A 20,939-nucleotide genomic window follows, 5' to 3' on the forward strand; every position below is an offset into this window, starting at 1 on the left:
ATACCATAATATTCTGGCTATTTAGCTCAACTCAATTTTGTGAAAAAAATTAAATCAACCCTGGCAAGTTATAGACCTTGACTGTAAGCATAACAGGAAAGAGATTTGGGAGTGAATTGTATTATAAGAAATCTTCACATATATGTTTACGTATTTGTGCATTTATATTTGAAAGCATGTGTACACGTGTGTATGTGTGGTGGTCTGAGTATATTAAAATCACAAGCAGCCTCTATGTATGGAGGAGTTGTGGAGCTGGGAATGACAACGAAAAGAAAAACACATCTTTTGGGAAGTACATTTGTTCATAATTCACAACCACAGCAACAATTAGGCTGCGGTTTTGACATGTCAGAGGGTAAACAATGTCATTTTTTGAGTTAGAGCTTTAGAATCAAGACTGCACGCACTGTAGACTGAGCAATAAGCATCCACAGAGGAGAAGTTTCTGATTTTGGTTTTTGTATTATTATCCAAGGCCTCATAAGGCTGTGGAAAAGAAACATAATAACAATAATGTGGAATGTTTAAGATTATATATTTCCCAGTTCTGACATACTTATATCTTCCTAATTTTCCAGCAACACTCTCAGTCATATTTTTATTACAGAAATTCTGGCATAAGTGAAACTTACAGATTCATTTAAGGAATACCACATCTTTAGCCCATGGCACCTTAGCATGAAATTAAGGTAGGACAAATACTTGGATTGTGATCTACTAGGTAATGACTCCAATTATCATAATTAATAAGAGAAGGGATTTAACAACCATAGGAAGTGGAACTTGTCTGGCTTGTTCTTGAAGAGAAAGCTTCAGGTCATTTTGACTAGAACTAGACAAAAAAAGATTATCAAATTAAACAAAAGTATCCTGCATGTACAAACTTGGCTCTCACCTGGCTGTAGGTACAAATTATACCCATTCACGGAGTTTCTTTTCAAGTCCTACATTGCCTTCTATAATCGTTATCTCTAATTTCTTTAAAGGTGAGAAGTACTATTTTACTTGTTTCATTCAATTCGACACTTTACTATTTGTTCTCATTTCTCTAGAAATCTTTTACACGTGTTTGGCTTATCCTCTCACCACTGATCTAACTAACTTCATTGTGGAAGGCTTTTGAATTCACCACGGAAACTATAGAGTATCTGACACATGGTAGATACATGGAAAATGAATGCTGTGAAGAAAAAAATCTGTCGCACCAGAACACCCTCTATCATAGTCACTCCAGAAAGTGTGTGTCAATTATCACTTTTCCTATAATATTTTAATGTATATATAATTGTTGAGTAGAAACAAAAATCACAAGTCTTACTGATATAAAATTTGGTTGCACAGGTTTAAGAAAGGAATATTGAGTCATATTGAATATCTTGAACTCCTACCAAGAGCTGATCACCAACAATTTTTAGTTATTACCAACAATACATAGAATATATTAGTTATCTATAACTATAGACCCTCTAAGAATGAGGGTCATGTGGTAGGCTTTACCAAGGCCTACTGAAGCCCACGCTGAGACCCAAGCTAGTTTTAAGTAGTGACATAACAAGACCATATTTTTCATTTATCTTTGAAATGCCAATTCTTACTAGGAGAAAGAATAGGGCAGAGTCCACTAAGGTCCCCTAAAGAATAGGGGAGAAAGGCTAGGAGATAAAGAATGGGGCAGAGTCTGCTGAAACTATGGAATATTAGTAAGAATTAAGTACTATGTTTAATTTCCAGTTTGTTTAATCTCCAATCCACCCTTACCTTCAGCTCACACTCTTTAGCTTTATGTTTCCACTCATTGCAAAGGATGTTTAGATCTAGAAGAGATGGCTATGGAGTTCCTGTCCAAGTCCATTTTTTTTTTTTTTAAGAACAAAAGCAAGATACAACAGAAACAAAACAATTGCTTTTATAATCTGCAACTCTCATGAAAAAAATGGTATCTAACTATGGTGCTAAAAGAACATATAGACTATTCATAATGTATTAAGAAGGCATTCATTTATTCACTCATTCATTCAATATTAATTTACACATTAGTCACTATTCTAGGTAATGAAGAATGAGGGCGTTTGCTGCTTCCATAACTTGCAGTTTAGTGATAAGCGGAGCACCAACCTACAGCGTCGCGAGTTTCGGACACAATCCGGACTGCATGCGCATCTGCAGAAAACAGGAGAGGTTTGCATCACCGCCTCAGCTGTTTAATATGAAGGGAAATAAAACCAACCATCTTTTATCCTGTAATGTTTTAAGTCTTCCATAGAAAATATAAGCTCTCAAACACCACCTAGAGTACAATGAGGGCCGTTATCTATACACAGACACCGGCTCAAACATTCTTTAGTGACATTTTTACAGCCTGCTTGAATAGGAGCATGGGATTTTATAGAGGGTGCACCTGATCTATGTCGCCGTGTGATTGAGAAAAAAACAAGCTAAGATACATTGAAGACTCAAACTGAGTAGAAAACTATGATTTAATAAGATTCATCTTAGATAAAAATAAAAAAACAAAAAATAAAGAATAACTGTTGTGGGCCAGCTACAGGTAAAATCCAAAGTGGTTAAATTGTGCTCGAGCTGCCCCTCCTCCATTGCTGCCCTCTTCTCCTAGCTTTTGAGGTCCTCTTTCCTCTGCTCACCTAACATTCTACTCTTTGCCTACTCACAGCTGTCTGCTCTGGTATTCCACCCAGAAACACTTTTCCTTTTATGTCAAAATAATTTCTCTCTGCCAACTGCTATCAAAATTTCTATTTCCTTCATGGAAATTATATCAGGTATTTGGAAAAAGGTAATCTGATTTTTGAGCCATTTCATGATAAAATGAAGGTGACTTTTCTGTGAGGCTTAAAATATAGCAAGGCGTTGGTTACTTTTTATAAAGGACGCTTGTAGACCCAATGTATTTCTACCTAGAAGAATTTCTTTAGGAAGGCAAAACTGTTCGGCTCCAGTGGAGACTGGATTTCTTTACCCTGCTCCGGGCAAGGCAGCACCTGGGCAGGTGTGAATCTGGACTTGCAGCTGTGCCCTGATCCGTTTATCACACAGTGAAATAAGTATAAATGTCCACTCTAAACTTGTTATATTTGTTCAAACTAGGCTTCATTCTTAGAAATGAAATATGAATATAAAGCTCTTAGAACCATTTTTAAGGATGTTTGTATTTCTGTACATACCAATTCTGACCAATTGGATACCTACTTTAGCTGTTCAGATCAAGACTATTTTTAATATGTTGTTCAAATACTAGCTTCTCTCACAAAGGCCCCATAGATGGACTGATGCAATGACTTTTTTGATATAAAACCTAAAGCACAAGCAACAAAATAAAAAATAAGCAAGTGGGACTACATCAAAATTCAGCTTCTGCAGAGCAAAAGAAACAACCAACATGAAAAGACAACCTACACAGTGGGAAAAAATATTTGCAAAACATCTATCTGATAATGGATTCATATCCAAAATATATAAAGAATTCATACAACTCAATAGCAAAAAAACCAAATAATTCAATTAAAAAATGGGTAACATACCTGAATAGACATTTTTTCAAAGTTATATGAATGGCCAACAGGTACATGAAAAGGTGATCAACATCACTAAGCCTAATGGAAGTGCAAATCAAAACCACAATGAAATATCACCTCATACCTGTTAGAATGGCTGTAATCAAAAACAAGAGATAATAAATGCTAGTGACAATGTGGAGAAAAGGGAAACCCTTGTGTGTTGTTGGTATGATTGTGAATTAGTACAATCACTATGGAAAACAGTATGGAAATTCCTCAAAAATTTGAAACTACAACTACCATTTGATCCAGCAATTCTACTTCTGGGAATATACCCAAAGGAAATGAAAACACTATCTTGAAGAGATATCTGCACCCCCCTGTTCATAGCAGCATTATTTATATTAGCCAAGACGTGGATACAACCTAAAGTGTCCATCGATGGAAGAATGGATAAACAAGTTGTGGTATATACACACAAGGGAATATTATTCATCCCTAAAAAAAGGAAATCATTCCATTTGTGACAACATGGATGGACCTTGAAGACATTATGCTAAGTGAAATAAGTCAGATAGAGAAAGACAAATATTATATGATCTCACTTATATGTGGAATCAAAAAGAAAAAACTGAACTCATAGAAAAAGGTCAGAATTTTTTTTACCAGATGTGGGGATTAGAAGGAGGGGGAATTAGATGAAGATGGTCAAAACGTACAAACTTCCAGGTATAAGATAAATAAGTACTAGGAATGTAATGTATAACATGATGACTATAGCTAGTACTGCAGTATGGAATATAGGAAAGTTGTTAAGAGAGTAAATCCTAAGTGTTCTCATCACAAGAAAAAAAATTGTTTTTTGTATTTATATGAGATAATAGATGTTAATTAAACTTATTGCAGTAATTTTTTCACAATATATAAGTCAAATAATTATTCTGTACACCTTAAATTTATACACTACTGTATGTTAACTATACCTCAAACTGGAAAAAATAAATTTAAACAACTTTTGACATATGGATATTTTAGAGTTTTTTTTGTGACACTCAATATTTTAAAAGTCTTGAATTAATAACCACGATATTAATTTCTGATAGTGAGGCGTCTACTCATCTATGTGATTTCTCTACTGTGATAGTATATGAATTATGGAATAAATGACTTTTGTGTGTGATGCAATGTCTGCAACTATATCCTAGAATTTTTGTTTAAATTATGAATATTAAAATTAACAATAGCTTACCTGTACATAGTGATTACACAGTTTTAGACAGGTATCTATGTACTTTTCATATATTGACTAATGCCCTCACGAGTTCTCTCTGAGGTCAGTTCTTTTTTTTGGTGAGGAAGATTGGCCCTGAGCTAACATGTGTTGCCAATCTTCCTCCATTTTGTATGTGGGACGCTGCCACAGCATGGCTTGGTGAGCAGTGTGTAGGTACGTGCCCAGGATCTGAATTTGCGAACTGTGGGCTGCCAAGGTGGAGTGCATGAATTTAACCATTATACCATCAGGCCAGCCCCTGAGGTCAGTTCTATTGTTATTCCCACTTTAGAGTTGGAAGAGCCAGAGTTTGAACTCAAAGATTGGTCCTTTGGTCTTGCTAGCACCATGGCATCCACTGCCGCGTGAATTCCTGTTGATGCAGTGGCTTCTTCAGGAACCACGTTGTGTACTTTCCTCTCCTCCCCAACACAAAGCATTATGTTATTAAGGAAGTCATTTATGATTAAAAATACTTTCTCTAGTATATATTTCCCTTAATGGTCAACAAAATAAGGGAGCTCTATTTATTATTAAAGTCGTATCTAGCAAAACGCCTAAGATAAAATATTCATTGAATTCATTCAACAAAAATCGAGTGAATCCCTTCTCTGTGGAAGACACTGTGCTAGATGCTAGAGATACAACTGAAAATAAGAGGCACACCCACCTCCGCCCTCAAGAAAGTTACATTCTACTAGACTTTTTAAAAAAAATCCACATGTATAACAAACGTCTCACACATTGTAATTTGTTTTAATAATTTTTCATATAAGTCTTCAGCAAGGTCTAAGATGTACCTCCTAACATATTTGCTTGGCAACTATGCATTTTAGTTTAAGGCCATATGCTTATTATGTACTCATTTAGCCACATTTGTAGTCGCAGAGAAAAGACAGTGTTTCCCCAAAACACATGGCTTTTGAACTTTCTTCGTTAAGCAGGACACTTGTATCCATTATCAATTTTAGCACAATTTTGTAAAGTTCTCTATTGAATATAAAAAAATTCTAAACATAGCTGAAAAATTTAGTTTGTCAAGGTTTGCTTTTCTAATCATGGATGCTTCATCTTCATTGTTGCCATTTAACTTTTTCCCCTTTCCATACTGTTCTCTTTGGAAGGAAGTCACTCTGCGCGGCGCACAGCTGAGGTCTGGGGAGTTATGCTCCATCTCCTTGAAGGTGAAGCATCTACATAAATTATTAGGAACTTTCTCCATTTATTTATATATTCTATCATTTATTTATATCATTATGGACTCAAGGATATTTATTTTTTACTTTGCATTATAAGCCAATGCTACCTTATTTATTTTATCCTCAAATGACTCCAGCTTTGGCCCTTAGAAGCTCTTTCACTCAGTGCCTGTGCCCTTTGAAATACTCCATCAAAAAAATGGCAAGATATGATATGTTGTTTTACTTGGTTAATCTGACAAAGCAAATATAGTAAATACATTTTTGTACCACTAATATTTACGAAACTTCTGTTGTGTATAATCTCACCACCAATCACAGAGATAAGGGCAACTCACCCATTTGGCGTATAGAGGAATAAACTGCAGTTAAGAAGGTTCAATGACTCCTCTCTAAGCATCTAGTTTTGCCTGACGGTAAAACTACCTAAGACCTTAGGCAGCTTTTCTGTCAGATATGTTTCCCTAATATTTTATTTGCAGGAATCCTATAAACAAAAGGAAATAAAGCCTGTGTTTTCTTTGATTGTTGTTAGATAACTAGTTTCTGAATGTTTTCAAGAGTAATTATTTTCAATATTAAATGTGTATAAAATATATTTCCAGCTCACAGAAAACTATCGAAGACAATGTGGAACATAATGTTCTATGGCAGTTATAGGACTAGACAAAAACTCAAAGTTTCCGTAGTAGTTTTGTTTTATTAAAATTTCAAATCACAAATAGAATATTATATGCCCTATACTGTATTAAAAACAAAAAGCAGAGATCACTGAAAGTTTTGATTCAGCTGTTATGGAACACATTCCGTCTACTAAAATGTCTTCTGCATCCAAAATGAGGCCATTTTACCCATTAGTGGGAAAAAATCCATTCTGCCATTTTTTTTGGTTCATTTCCATCTCAGTGAAATAATACAAATCTTGGCCCACAGCATTTCCTGCGGCTTTTTAACCAGCTGGACCTCAAGCCATCACGTCCTCTCGGGCAACCATTAGTTCCCAGGAAACGCCCTTTGCCTTGATCATTATTGCATAATTAAGACCATTTTGTATTCCTTTAATGTAACATATCAATTATTGAGGAGAAATATAATACTGTGAAAAAGTGATGACCTTGCTTTAAATGAAAAAGAAAATTGAGCAGTCCTAGTAGTTTATTTCAATAACTGTCCTTCAAAAGAAATCTGACATTCAAAGTAAGTTGCTAAGGATCTTCTTATTTCAAAACTTCTACTTACAGATAATTCAGCAAAATGGATAAATAATAAAGAATACAACAAAAGACACGCTTGCCCTCAAATAAATTGTAGAGAATGGGCCCAGCCCTTTAGGCTGTGAGCTGCAGCGTTTGAATATCACCCCCACAGCAAGCAGGCAAGCTGAGCAACCAAGAATACGGAGCGATTGTGATTACGGGGAGAAAAGAAAAAGACTCTCTGCCTCTTATTCCTCCTCTATTATAATCAACGGACTCATTTTGCATTAGAAAGGAGAGGAGAGAAAAAAGAGACCCTATTGACTCACACACATCTTGTGCAACAACCTCTGCCGATTCAGCCCTCTTTAAATCAGAGGAAGTCAGAGAGCAAGCAGCTGAAATATAGGCGATTTAATCAATTTCAATAACATTCTTAAGGAAGTAAGGGACAGAATTTTTGATACAGGAAATGGTTCTGATAGTTCTGTTATTGTAGCAGGCTCTGCTTACTGGCCATCTCCTCTCACCTCACAGTACAGTAGAAGCATCCCCACCCGATTATCTGTCCTCCTTCACTCCAGCTCCACAGGGAAACACGCTGGAAACACGCAGGCCTCATGTGGGCCAGAAGTGGAGTTTGCCGGGAAGTAAGAAGAAAAAAAAGAAAGGGAAAGAAAGCAGCTAAAATGATTCTTATAAAGGGAAGCATCAACTTCAAATGAACAATCTTATCAAGTTGTCATTTGACAAGGAAATTTCATCAGTATATACAGTATATGCTGTACGTGTTTAAAATTCACACTATAAAAATCAAAATTCTGAGATTTTTGCTTTGGGTTCTTCTGTAAAAAGAGATTCTGGAACAGTCCTCTAATGAGTTTCTCCCCAATATATAGAGCTATGGAAATTGACACAGACTTTCTGCACTGGAGTCATTTTCTCCAGACTGGAACAGGCAAGGTCACATCCTGGGGCCCCTGGCCATTTCCAGTTGTACACTATTTTGTCTGGAAGTGTAGTGTTATACAAATATCGGAATCAGTTGCTGATTTTACAAGGTTGGATATTTTATCTAGGAAATTTTAAAAATCTCTAAATAGGAATTGCATTCCTACTTGGCATCAGTCAAATGAAGCTGAGTCACAGCAACCATTTGTACAGGGCAAAGACTCTTCAGTTCACTGTAGTCTGTTGTCTGTCTATGGTCTTCCAGAAGGTCAAATTTCATTCCTCTATATTAGAGATTGGCCACTGTGCATTTGTATTTAAAACTGTTGATTAGCATTTAAATTTTGTTAAAAATCAGTGCAGTAAAACCTATTAAACTACAGATTCTTGGATGGATATATAGCTTGTATTATTGTAGCACAACATTACCTTGTGCACTGTAACCAAGGTATGTTAAGTAAATAGACTGCAATTTATTTTAAAGTATTTTTGTTGATAGCCCATCTAATACTGTTTTGGTGTTAATAAATATGCTAAGTATCAGATAGTTATAAATATTTATATGACCTTACATATTCATCTACTTTCCAGATTTACAACGTGCGTCCCTCAAATCTTGTATGCCCAAGGAGTCAGCAAAACCTAGATCCCCGTGTGGTAGTCACACTCCATCCTCTTGTGGTTCCATTGGATTCCATCAAGTCAGCTGTAGATGATAATGCCTTTTTACGTTTGCCTGTTAGTCTCTTTCAAATATGACTGTGAATTCACCAGACAATTTGCTTTGCCCTCTTAAACTCTAAAATCACAACCTAAATATCCACAGCCTCTCTTAAGATAGCAGAATATTCTGCCGCAATCACATGCCCCTCATAATATCTGATTGGATATATCGTCTGGACAGTACTCACTACTTGATTGAATCATAAATGCTTATAATCACAATATCTTTATATTTTAAAATTTTAACCAGAATAGGCAATGTGAGATGTAGCCTACCAATTGTTACCTCTATATATTTTAAGCAAATAATGTAGGTAGATCAATAAATAGATATAAACAGATATAGGTATATGGATATATGTACATAGATATTAATATAAATTATAGACACCCACATACATTGCCTAGTGCTTATACCTATTTTTTTGTCTTTTTACCCATTATCAGAAGCTTACTATGGCCACTATCAAGGTCACAAGTTATATCACCTTGTGCACCCAGGTTTCTCTGAAACTTCCTTGGTGCACTGTGTTGTCTACTACAGGTGACTTCATCACTCCTCCACCTCAAGTCTCAACCTATTCTAATACCTTCCCTAGCTCAGACACAAACCTGACGACAATTTGTATAGTCAGTTATGTTCAAGAAATAGGAAGATAGAAATAGGAGGGATCACTGTCCTCCTCCATAAGGGGGCAACTTGCACATATCGTGACAGCTTCAAATAGTTTAGTCATTACAACAGGTGAGTCAGTCAAGATGTAGAAAGTTTTAAGAATCAGTGACCCTTAAAAAAATGAATTGACAACATTGATGTTCTAAAAGTCCTGTGATCTCAGTTTCTTCATTTGAAATGTTGCATTAAAATATTTGCATATGTAAAGCTACTTTTATGTAGAGGTTGAAGAGGCATCCCTTACCACTCACCTCCTACATTTTGAGACTTCAGCTAAGCTCTCCAACTGTATTCTCACAAAGGCCTTCTTGTTTGAAGGCTTTTGAATGGAATAGTAGAGAGAGCTTAAAACAAATTCACACCGGTAAATGATTTTTAATGAAATTAAAAGGCATTGCATTTCCTATCTAAAACATGCACAAAGAGAGAGAGTACACCATTATGCATATTGATAGGTATCACAGACATTTTAGTAAAATTGTAGTTTATTTAAAAATATATATGAAATATCAGGAGTTGAATTGTATTTAAGTCGGGCGTACTTCCCTTAAGACAAATATGGCTGTTTCTTGCACCCCAAACACCATTTATTTTTGTTTTAATGGTTATTGATTTCATCGTCCGTGCTGGTCAGTTACATTACAGCTATAGCTGAGTTATGGTAACTCACAGAAGAGCTAGAATGGGAAGACAATAAGGTTTCCAGATATTCAGTGAGATGATTTTTGCTTAGCAAAACACACAGTATTTACTGGCTCTGGTTGCAATATTCTCTTTGATATAAGTATTGACTCTGATAATCCTAACCCAGTCTTGCTTATTAACAAGGACAAGTATCATTTGTCATTTATGTGGGGGGGAAAAAAAGAAACAAAAGCTGTAATTAAAAGCAGATCTCATCAAACTGCAGGGTAATGTAGGCTACTAAAAGTCTAACCCTCTAAACACCAACAGCATAAAATGATTTTAACATTTTTATTTTGTTTATATGGATTTGAGAGCGTGTTTTAAAATCACATTACCATGCAGAGCTGATGTTCAGCCTGTATGTACTGGAGTGTGTTCTGATTGGGCAGTATCCCATGCTGCTTGGCTGGCACTCATGCCTCTACCAGATAATTTCATCCTTTGAAATACGTGTCCACTTGTAAAAACACAACAGTAAGGGGCCACCCGGTGGCATAGTAATTAAGTTCATGCACTCCACTTCGGCGACCTGGGGTTAGCAGGTTTGGATCCCGGGCACAGACCTATGCACCGCTCATCAGCCATGCTGTGACAGTGTCACATATACAAAATAGAGGAAGATGGGCATAGACGTTAGCTCAGGGACAATATTCCTCACCAGAAAAACCCCCAAAAAACCTAACAATAAAGAGGTTCCTATCACCTCCCGCTGCTGTCCTCTCTCTCCTGGACTCCGAACTTGCCTCCTCTCATCCATTCTGAACCCATCCCACCACTCCTCTGCACTGCATCCTGAGAGAGAGCTTCAAAATGCAAATCTGTTCTCATCACCTCCACTCCTTGTCAAATCCCTCCAAAGGCTTCCCAGCTCTTTTTGGATAAATTCTAGACTTCTTGCCTGATCAAGCCCCTGGCTTCTTTAGCATCACCTCACACTACTGCCCTTCACACTCTGCTTTCTACTCACTCGTGAACCTCTTTCCACTCCTCGAGTAGCTCACGCTCCCTCCTGCTCCAGGCCTCCTCTACTGCCTGCTGCCTCCCCTGGAATACTCCCCACACCATGCTCCTGTGGCCACCTCATCCTACAGATTTCTCTCAGCTCAATGTATAATTCTTCAGGAAGGCTTCCCTGATGCCCCACTTTAAGCCAGTTTCATTGACTTAGTCTCTTTCCTCGAGAATCTTCATCTAACTTTGAATCAAGGTAATTGATTACTTGATTACCTCTATTAATGTGAGCATTTCATTTATATTGTTTTCCCAAATGAGACTGTATGTGAACAGGGAGCTCGAAACCTATGAATAGTCATGATCATCAACATAAACTCAGAGCCTGGGAAAGTAATTGTGTGGAATGGATATTCAATAAATATGTGTTGTGTCAACGTCGAAATACTTGCTCTTATGAGGAAACAGAGTTTTGTGGCATCTTTATTAATTATATTTTTCCATATAGGAACTGACTATCTTGGCAAACAAATTTTAAGTTGTGACCTCATTGGTTTATCGGTTCAGTTATGTAAATTGACTTTGAAATTTATTTAAAATCAGAAATACAGTGATTGGATTGATAAATAACCAGTGAGTCATAAAGATTAACAGAGTATACCAAAGGAATATCCCTCCCCACCAAAAAAATGACATATCAGATTTTCTAGAAGGAGTTTTTTTCCAAATCTAATTTTAAATTATGATAATGATCATTCTAAAGTGCTAAACAGAAATCCAAATATATGCAATATTTTCAAAGCTCCCATAATACCAGTCTAATTTTGGAGAATGTTAACCATCTATTAAATGTTATTGGAATAGCATAGTGTAATAACACCATGAAATAGGATTTTTCTCCCTCTGAATCCTAATGGAATCCAGAACAATTCATTTAAACAAAAATACAAAAAATAACTTATTTAGTAATATTGTTATAAATGTTAAAAAAGATATTGATTATATATGAAAGTGAAAGTCCACAGAGAAAATGTAATATATTAAAGAAACATTGGTTTTTATTATTCAAATACTCTCAATAAAATTTAAAAATTATTACATTAGATTTTAGAACAATTAACTAAAAGAGATCAGTCAGGAGTCTTTTGACCTCGTATATGGTAAATTTAACCTGTTGTTTTAATGTCAAAAGTACAATTTTGAAAGAGTCCACAGATTTGAAGACACAGCATTAAATGGACAAGATCTTGTCATTCATTTAATACTTGGTAAAGTTTCAAAGTATTGCTCTTCTGAATTACTTTTAAGTATGAAGGATTCAATCCAAACCTTGAAATGTCTTTTGACTTTATGTTTGAAAATGTGCATGTATGTGCATTCACGAAGGGCAGAGAAATGATAAATGTTCTCATTTGATTTAGAACCAAACACAGTGTAGGCAGCTGCTGTGAGCTTTGTTATTACAATTCTGCCCTGACATATGAGTTGGAAAACGTTGAGAGCATTTAAAGTCTGCACCATCTAGTCCCTATCACATTTGGCTGCGACTTTTCCCCCCACGAAAGACATGGGATCCCACGTGACATGATTCAGGCTTATGCATCCTCAGCCAATGTTTGATTACTTTCTACAACTTCCATAGATTTTCCAGAGCCTGATAAATTTTGAGACACTCTTTGACAGTCTCAAGTAGTCAGAAACTCTGTGACCACCACCCTTTGCTATTCAGTTACTCTTCCTGTACTCAGATAATTTTTCAAAAAAATTAGCAATCATGAAGAGTCATATTTTATGAGTTACTTTTGCAAGTGGAAAGAAATTTTCTGTCTCAAAATGCTCTACTTAAATTATCAATATAAAAATCTAAAGAGATACAATTCTTTAGACAGACATTAGATGCATCCTGTTTAGGTAACTATATCATAGAAGTATTATCTCACCAAGTGTTCAAATCATTTCTTCACTAAGTTGCACCTCCCCATCAAAAATCAATGCTCACCTCTCAAAGGTAATAGTAGATTTTAGTGTAAGCAGAACAGTGCTTTTTGTCCCTACAGGTTCTTCTTCAAAGAGAAAAAAAAAAAAGATAACTTTTAATCAATACAGAATCTAGCGCCAGTGGAAATACGTGCTTGCTTAAAGCAGTGTTTTCAGAACCCACGTTTACTCTTCAGCATGGAAAGAAAAGAACCTTCTCCCTAGAGGATCTTTGAGACGCTTCACATTTCTAGAAGCTTATGGAGCTATAATCCCTTTTCCACAAATCCCAATTCCAGACTGGAATTATACTACAGTCTCTTTAAAACCAGCTTTGGAGAAAGCATATACGAAAAATTTTCAATGAATCCTTCCTTAGCTAGCTTTAAATTTTATATGCATAATTTTTCATATCTTAGTTACTTAATACACAAATGGAATTTATTTCCACACATTTGGCCATCTTATTTCTGTGCAGAATTATTACGTGTGTAAGTTTAAGAGAACTATTGCATTAAAAAAGCTATTTATAAAATTTTCCTATAAACGCTCATGAAGGGAATTGTACTAACCAGGCATATTGATTTGTGACTCCAGACACTGTTCCACTGTTAACCTAGCGGTTCACACACAGATAACTAAAAAGAAATTTTAAGTTTATTTTAAATTAAAGGATATTTGAAATTTTAAGATTAAATCAAATGATCAAATACTAATGATAGATATATAAGTTAGCATAGGGGAAATAACCAATGATAATTAGAGAGCCTTCATTATTAAAGAATAAAAGATTGGCAGTAAACAGGGCAAATTTAGTGAACTGCTGGTTGATGTAATCTTAAACCACGTGTTAGTTTAACATGTGATACTTTTTCTGTTTATTTTTGTGAGGAAGATTAGCCCTGAGCTAACATCCAATGCCAATCCTCCTCTTTTTCCTGAGCAAGACTGGCCCTGGCTAATATCTGTGCCCATCTTCCTCTACTTTATCTGGGACGCCACCACAGCATGGCTTGATAAGCGGTGCGTAGGTCTGAGCCCGGGATCCAAACCTGCAAACCCTGGGCTGCCGAAGCAGAGCATGCGCACTTAACCCCTATGCCACTGGGTCGACCCCGTGATACATTTTGTATATTAATGTGGCAATTACTATCTAATCTCTTTAGAACTTTCTGTAGTTCAGTCTAAATCAATTCATAAACATCTATTATTATACGGATAAAAATTTGAACAGTACGATTGAGAGGAATCAATTTTTCCATTTCAATACGGTGCTTTCAAATAATGATTATTAAAAAAAAGGAAGAGAAAAAATAATGATTATTAAAATACAAAAAAATTCATAAATACTTATCAAGAAAAATCTCCATTAAAGTATGTCTCTTCATACAGCATGAAATGTTCAAATGTTTACTTTACCAATGTGTTCTTGTGAAAAAAAGAGTAGCCAATGTTTATTTTTTTCATTCAACAAATATTTAAGTACTAACTATATATCACAAAACACACTGAGGATGCCAAAATTTTTTTAAAAATGCTATTTTTGACAATAAATTTGGTTAAAAAGTAAAAGAATTATAACATCCAATGCTGTTGAGTTTGTGTGACAATAGTTGTAGTAAAAAAGTAATGAGAATATTAAATTGAGACAATCTTTTGCATAATAATTTGGCAATGCTATCCTGTTTTTTAGATGTGGTATATAACTCAGCAGTCTAACTTTAAACACTCTAATCTTCAGTAGTGTAAAGTGCATCTGTGAGTAAAAAATGCAATACATAGATACATGGGCCAAAAAATAGGGAGAAAAATGGCTAGATGCTCACAAAGACACTGCTCATCTTGGGGGAAAGTAAACAAATTAAATAACCACTGAGAGTGATTAATTTATACATGGAAATACTATAAAGCCAGTAAAAGGAATGAGTACATCTATGTATATTGATATGAAATACACACACACAAGCACAGAGAGCAACATACCCATAAGAATGGACAAGTGTTTAACACAATATATATCACTAATTACTTTCAGACAGTAAGATAATATCTGAATTAGTAATATTTGAATTTATTTCTGAAATATTTCTCAACCATTAGGAAATGAACAGCTTCTGAGCAGAGGCCAGGATGACAGGGCCTCTAGGAAATCAGAGCGGCAGGGGGTAATAAAGATTGCTGGGAATAACACAGGGAGATTTTCCCAATGAAGCTTGGTTTGACCTGGTCTTGAAGCATTTACAATGTTCAATTAGACAATTTAGTTAAAACCTACCCCTTAAATGAGAAAATACAACCTTTATTATATAATAAATAAAAAAGATAGTCTACTAGCAGGTATTAATTGATTGGCAAGTAACAGGGACAAAATTAAGAATAAAAATAATGAATACTAACAAAAATTATTATTATTATAATAATAGTTTTCTTTTCCCTCAAACTAACTTTCAGCCATATTGAGAAGAGTTTTATCTTTGGCTTTGGAGTCAGTAACACAACACTAATATTTTATTAATGTTTGTTTTTTAAGTATTTCTTTTGCTTTTCTTTAACATTTTAATGTTTCTTACTCTTTTCTCAAGGGAATACGTCTGTGGACTTTAAAAGTCAAGAATTATAGACAAATATTAAAAAATAGCAGTTTTAATCATATCTTTTCACAGGTTTTTTGACTGCTGGCATTTATATTTGCTTTCTGCCTGGAATAATTGCTTCTTATTTAAAACCCTCTCAATTTCTAAATTGAAATATTGGATTACTGTTCACAATGACAGTTTGGAAATCTCTCCAAGAGATGCACATTTTTCTATTTTTTTAACCTTTAAAGAAAATGAGTCGAAGCATGCCGTGGTATGTATTTCTGCAAGAACCAAGTCGTCTCCGCAATTGCATGCTCTTAACTCTGTCCTTCAAAAATAAATGTCATTTGAGAAAAAGTGGTCAAGCCCTTCTCTCCCAACCACAAACTATTTCTTCCCCAGGGCACTATTTCCCACTTATCCTTTGCTGCCATCATTACCTTCTTCTTGTCTGGGCTCATCAACATTTCAGCCAAGTTACCGTGCTGCAGAGTCACCAGGAAAATCAGGACCCCACACCAAGACGATCATCTCGCAAATGCACAAAACCCTACAATGGGGTGCGAGAGATCAAATATTTCAGATAGAAAAGTAGGATGTTTGTCTCGATAGGTGGCCTAAATGTCTAGTCTTATTAGGAAAACTCTTTTAAGCACAAAGTGTAACTTGCCTTAATATTGAATCCAAACAAAATATGAAAGTATCTGCCCTTGAACCAAATGGAATGTAGCAAACGAAACACTACTTAAAACAGGGTCCATCATGAATACAAAATATCGACTTTCTGCACAGATGGAATTTTTCCTTTAAATATATAAAAGATGTTTGTATTTCAAAAGAGAACAAGGTACTTTTTACACTACATTTATTTTTGCAAACACCTAAGTTTCATTATCTGCCATTCATCAAGAAATGGAGCAGTGGAAAGAACTTTAAATGCAAAATGTTCTATTTCAATTTTGTTTTAGGCAACTATGGAAGTGCCTTTTTTGTATATTTGTATAACACAATAACTGGGTACCCTACAGCCAAGGAGATTGTATAAATTTTCCCCTGGCATAGCTACCATTTCCAACACTACTCAAGAGGATATCTTATCTTCACTGTGTGTATATATACACATCTTCAACATTCATTAACATTAACATTTATTTTGGTTCCTGTTATGCATGTGCATACGTGCTTTTATTTAATAACATTAGTTAACATTTCCCTTTTTTTGTAAATAATGATAGTATAATTCGAAAAATTTGGTCCAGTTCCCAGACTTAGGTCGAGCTAATGTATGAATACATTTAGTCCAGCTTACTTTTTTATTAGTTAAATGACCTTTTTTTGGAAATATATTTTCAATATTGCAATTTCTAAAAATGATTCTGAAGATGACAAAGTCTTGTTTTCTTTTCATCTTTAACTGTAATAAGAAGGTGGATCTAATTTGGAAATTCTAATTCATGACATAAATATTTTGAATAATGTGGGCAGCTTAAAATTATGTTGGGCATGAGGAATTTCTGCTAGCTTAGTCTCTGGCATGAAATCATGTTTTTCTTTATTATTTTTGCTTGGCTCAGAACTTTAGGAGAAGGAAAAGTATTCATCCACAACTAAAGAACAAGTAATTACATATTTACAATGTCTAAAACTGAACCCAACCTACTTCTCCTCATATTTTTGGTTCGTTTTCTCTCACAATAATGTCACCTTTATCTCCGACAAGAAACTGGAAGCCTAGGGTTACAGTTGACGCTGCTTATACCTGGCTCTTCAACTCTTTCTTTCTTTTTATTCTCCTTACAAGGAATGTAAGCTCCATGAGAGCAGAGCTTGTTTTGTTCACCACAGAATCTTGGTGCCTCCGATAGCACCTGGTAAAGAGTAGGGTCTCAGGAAATATTTGCTGAAAGGATAAATGAGTCCTAGGATAAGTTTGAATAAAGTGGATGAATGAGGGATTATCAAATGAGTGCTTTCAACTTTTCTGCTATCCACTCTCAAGGCCCAAGGACATCTCTAGGAACCAGCTGCTTTTAAAATTCTTCAGATCTGCTCTACAGATGGACCAGCCTTTTAACTAAAAGCATTAAGCAGAATGTCACATTGAGATTTAGCATTTTGGTCCTCTAGGTCCCAAAAGGGCCTGGCTTGGTTCTGGAGAAGTACTATGAAGCAGAACTTTCTGCAGTGATGGAAATGGTCTATATCTGTGCTGTCCAATATGGTAACTAGGCACATGTGACTACTGAGCACTTGAAATGTGGCTAGTACCACTCAGGAACTGAATTTTTAATTTTAATTAATTCAAATAGCCATAGATTCGTAGAGACTACCATACTGGACAGTGTAACTCTAGAGTTATCTTTCTCCTTATACTAATTTCTTATGACGCTGTCAAAACCAAGAGATTGGCCATGGCTCCTATTATGGGTATGAGAGTTATATACTATACAAAATATTCCATTAACCAGTTCCACATTCTGTGATACTTAGAGCAAAATCTTAGTTTCACTGGATAAGGCTCCAGTCCATGTGGATACCTGGGCTTTTCCCAGGCCTACCTCCTTTAGTTTAGAGTCTGTCTGGCCACAGTTCTTTCCCCAGTCCTCTATTGATGGCCCGGTGCAGTGCCATTTGCACAGAGCCTTGTGAAAGAGGTCAACTGTGGAAAGTCTCTAGGGGTGAAATGAGCTTCCCATCATGCCAACTAAGGAAGTGTATCCCAAGTCCTAGGAGTCCCAAATCATCCTAACCCCTTGTGAGTGTCTGGTCAGTGGGCCTGCTGAGATAACACATTGGTGCTCTTATTTCTGGCATGGAGCCTACTGCTAACTGATGCTGCCCACAGCTGTCCTACCGAGTCTAGCAAGACACTAAGTGAGAGGTTTTCATCAGACCGTACCGAAAATGGAACCCCACATAGATATCCCCCAGCTATGTCTGCAGTTGCTCAATTTGAGGCCTTAAACTCTAAGTTGTATATATATAAACACTTCCACTATGCAAATCATCTTTCCTGCCAAAAATCTGTAAGCTTAATCATTCCTGATTTTTCCTTATTTCTCACAGATTTATATCCTAAATATTGGCATTAGGTATAGCAAGATATCATTTTAAAAATATAGAAACCTGGGTAAGGTAGATCACTATAATCTTAAATGTTTACATGCAGTGCCTCAATAAAATAACCAAACTGCTTTAAACAAGAATAATTCACACTCATTTAATATTTTACCATTTATAAAGGGATTAACCACAACAATACTGACATCGAGTCAGTTTCCCAATTTATGAAGGAATTTGGATATATCAAACACCACATCATTTCCACCAAAGTGACAGGTGGCATGCCTAAATTCATCATAAAATGTGTGTCTACAGACTACAAGTCATTGGGATGAAAATGAAAACAACAAGTTGCCCAGTGAGACCTAAATGACTAACGTTTGGCTTCATAGAGTCCAAATTAAGACCGTTGACATTGGAATGAATGTCAATTTGAATAAGAGTAGAAGATGCAGCCATGGACAACATTTATTTTTCTTAAAATTTACTGGAAAACCAGAAAGTAGAGTGAATTAAGTAATGTGTATGTGAGTAATCTGTACATACAGACATATCAGAGCAAAATTATCAGCTATTACATAGGTGTGTTCTCATTACCTTTGGCTGCATAATAAAATATGTCCTGATTTAGCAGCTTAAAGTCAAGGTTTATCATTATCTTTCCTGATTCTGAGGGTCAGGAATTGGGGCAGGACATAGCAGGGAAGGCTCATCTCTGTTCACAATGTCTGTGACTCAGCTGGAGGACCTGAATGGCTAGGAGAGCTGCTGGCTGCTCCCTCGCCTCCCCTCTCTGCTCTCCTTGTTTCACATCTTCATGTAGTCAGCTTGGGATTCCTCACAGCACTGCAGCCTCAGTGTAATCAGACATCTCCCACAGTAGCTCAGGGCTCCCAGAGTGAATGCTCAGGAGACAAGGCCAAGACGCTGTTAGAGTGGGAAGCCTGGGCCTAGTGTCTGACGTAGCCTTGCCTCTGCCATATTCTGTCGCTCAAAAGAGAACCTGCCCAAGGATCACCCATGACCAAGGAGAGGAGGCAGAGCCCTTCACCTCTCCGTGGGAGGAGGATCAAAGAGTTTGTGACCCACTTCAATCCACAGCAAGCAGACAAAGCTCCGTTGTCATAAACTCCCATTCCACCTGCCTGTACTACCTGTTGGTTCAATGTGATTCGGTTAGCATTGTGTAGACACGGGATCGTCTTTGTGCTATTTCGCAGTTAAAAAGGAGAGGCACTAGGTTGGAGATTTTAAAAAGCAAAAGTTTGGGAGTCAGTAAAACCTGCAGTGAATTCTCCCCTCTTCCATTTACCAACTCTATGATTGTACCAGGTAAAACAAAATGTGAACCTCCATTTTCTGCTCCGTAAAAATAGGGACATTTAATACTTATCTGGCTGGATTGTTGAGAAGATTAGAAATATTACATGTGACATACCTGATACATATCATGTGCTCCATTAGTATTTGTTATTTTTATTTCCTTATGCGGGGCATCAAGTAATCTGAACATTAGCAGTATTTTAATTTTTAATTCAAATGTAAATTGGGTAAAATACTTCATAGGTTTCCAAAGCCACAGTCTTCTGAGAAATCTAAAAACTCTTTAAACTCCATTGCTATGTTACTTTTAATCTTTATATTAATTTATATTCTTTCAGAAGTTAGATTAAACTGTGATAAAATGGTATAATACTTTTGACATGTTTTCAAGAGTAGAGAGACTTTCAATTAATTTGCAAGATATAGGACTCCAATTTTTCCAATTAAAATATAACTTTTGGTTGCTGGAGTGTTAATAACCATTCACACTTATAGTTCAGAAAATGCAACCTTGTGAAACATACAGAAGATTTTTCAAATTTTATAGATGGAGATATCTCTCCATGAAAAGCCAAAAATTAAATCCTTTTCCTCAATCTCATGCTCTATTTGTGTATTGTGATATATTACCTTATATGGCAAAAGGGATTTTGCAGATGTGATTAACGTTAAGGACTTCAAGGTGGGGAGAATATCCTGGATTATCCGAATGGGGGTCAATCTAATAATATGAGTCCTTAAAAGCAGAGAATTTAAGGAATTTAAGGTAACGGTTTTGCTTTCACAAGAAAATCTGAAAAAGAACACCTTGTAATATCTGCAT

The sequence above is a fragment of the Diceros bicornis genome, chromosome 9 (genome assembly GCF_020826845.1).
Source record: "Diceros bicornis minor isolate mBicDic1 chromosome 9, mDicBic1.mat.cur, whole genome shotgun sequence".
NCBI classification, from domain to species: Eukaryota; Metazoa; Chordata; class Mammalia; order Perissodactyla; family Rhinocerotidae; genus Diceros; species Diceros bicornis.